The sequence below is a fragment of the Centruroides sculpturatus genome, unplaced genomic scaffold (genome assembly GCF_000671375.1).
Source record: "Centruroides sculpturatus isolate CEXI.00-Female unplaced genomic scaffold, Cexi_2.0 scaffold2089, whole genome shotgun sequence".
NCBI lineage: Eukaryota > Metazoa > Arthropoda > Arachnida > Scorpiones > Buthidae > Centruroides > Centruroides sculpturatus.
Window position 1 is genome coordinate 57,313 of NW_019386847.1, and position 2,534 is coordinate 59,846.

The window sequence follows — 2,534 nt, forward strand, 5'->3', positions numbered from 1 at the left end:
GGGTTTTAATTAACTCTTCACATCCAGATGTCAGTGATTTGTTTTTAGAGTGAGCTTTTGCAATTCGGGGATTCCCCTTGTATTACTTTTCAATAAAATAAACTGAATTAAGTTTGAATACAAGTTTATTTTAAGCTTTTATATGAATTTCTTTCAGACATTCGAAGTAGTTTATTAAGCAGCCTATTTCTTTTAATTTCTGCAAACTTTTTATGCGGTTTTAAGTTAATTTTAACTCGTTGTTTTGGTTTTATGCGATTTTAGAAAATTACGGAACGTATCACTACTTTTTCAAGGCAAGTAAAGACTTTTTTTATGCGAATTTTTTATATGCGCTTTTCTGTAGAACGTATCACCGCATAAAACGAGACCTTACAGTAATTGGTTTATCAAGTTTTCTTCTGGCTGTTCCGGGAGACTTCTATGGAAAATGTGCTTCTATTTAGTCGTGGCCGTTAGCGTGCCACAATAAAGAGCACTGGATAAGTAATGATAATGTATTTATATAGTAGACTATCTTAAATTATACAACAGACTCTCAGTTAATCCGCACCCATGGTGATTGTTAGATGTAGTATTAATGTAGTTTCTGGTTAAGTGAGAGTTACTATTAAATAAACGAAATGTTATTAAAATATTTTTGTTTTCTATATGAAAATGTCTCCTTAAATTCTGAATTACGTAATGGAAATAGGCTTTCAGTACACTGAATATGTGCGCGATGAGCATCAAAAACAAGACTCGCTTATTGTCAACAGGGAAAAGAATTAAAAACGATAATAATAAAAATACAGCAACAGGTTGCTTAAGTTTCCCGGCAACATTTGATGGCGCCATCCGTTATGATAGTTAAAAATATAAAATGTTTTTTAATAAAATATTATAAAATTTTAAAACGCTTAATTTTAAGGGTAGAAATTGGTTTTATTAAAAAAAATTTAAGTGCTAATAACGAGTAAAATCGTCATTAAGTCCGATCCTATTAGAGATACATACGACTCTTTCATCTCTCCACTCCCTCGACCTTTAATCACCAAAATTTAATACCATCGATCCCCGAATACATAAACCTCCCTATAAAATTTCAGAAATTTTTGACAAAGAGCACAGGAATTATTAAGCTTCAAACAGGGTGAACAAAATCGTGTCCTCCGCGCACACTAACATCCATATATACAGAAAAAAATCCCCGAAATTTTTTGCATTTTTCGGCGTTTCTAGGTTTTCTGAGTCAACCGAAAAGATAATGGCAATTACAGTTTGAGAACTGTTCTATGTCTAAAATAAATTTAAGTAATAAATTGTTTTTATAAAACGTAGTAAATTTTGAAGTCATTACCGAATTTATATTGTAGAACATCCTGTCGTTATAATATTTAAAAGTATTATGTAAGTACGTTGTTATTATATTATATTGTTATGCAAATGGTCAAATGACAAATATAATACATAATATTTTTTATAACAATTTAAAACAATAAAAATAGTCTACGATAATTTTCCCAATTAAATACAGTCGACCCTGTATAACAGTGTTGATAATTTCGTTTTATATGAATTCCATGTTGTACGAGTCACTTAGATTTTACAAATATGTGAGCCGTTCACAGCCCGGCACAGGTATTTGAAAAATCTAAGTAACTCGTACAACATGGAATTCATATAAAACGAAATTATCAACAGTGTTATAGGGAGGTCGACTGTATATGCAAATTGTTATTGAATATACTTTAATATAGGTAATTAATGCTAAATATATGTAAAGGTATATTTATTGATGACGAATATGCTACTTAGTATAATAATGCTGTTAATGTATTCGGAATGTATTGCTTACTATCAAACACTGTATATCAATTTAAGTTTAACGGATAAATATGTTTAATACTTGGAAGTATAAGGCGTCAACTTAAAATATGTGTTGAATATAGTTGTACGTTCTGGAAATAATTAATGAGTAAATTGTTGATATTTTTTCTTTAAGTCCATTAACTATAGACCTGATATATGTTGTTACGCGTATAATTGACAATATATTTGATGAAAGCATATTTTTGTTGATACTTGTTGGTAATATAAATTGTATTGTAGCATTATTAATTTATGTAATATGTAACATTGTGAACTTCTGTACTTCCAAATTAATTTTAATAATTACTAGATAATAATTAATACTTAACTACTGAATAATAATTTATAATTGTTAATAATACAAATTATAATAACCCTGAATTAATGTCATAATAAGTTAAATGTGATGTAATATTGTTGTTTATATTGATTTTGTTACTTACACCTGGTAGTGCTGCAGCGGAACCAGGTTATGTGTACTAAACATGTTAATAAATAATGATGATGATGATGATGATGATGCTGCTAATGCTTGTTTTCGTCGCGGAGCGTCCTTCCGCAACGAAAACACGCATTAGCAATGGCGGTGCACACTCGGTAAGTAATCGTACAATTTTTTGTTTATAGCATAGTTTATACGGATTATTACCAAAAAATTATACATATTTTGGAAATGTTGAGTC

At 29.4% G+C, this 2,534-nt stretch overlaps 1 protein-coding gene across 2 annotated transcripts in view; it reads left to right on the forward strand.

The window, feature by feature from the left end:
- LOC111615842 (solute carrier family 22 member 4-like) overlaps positions 1-2,534 on the forward strand; it is a 10,140-nt gene that overhangs the window by 3,453 nt on the left and 4,153 nt on the right. The window lies entirely within an intron of this gene.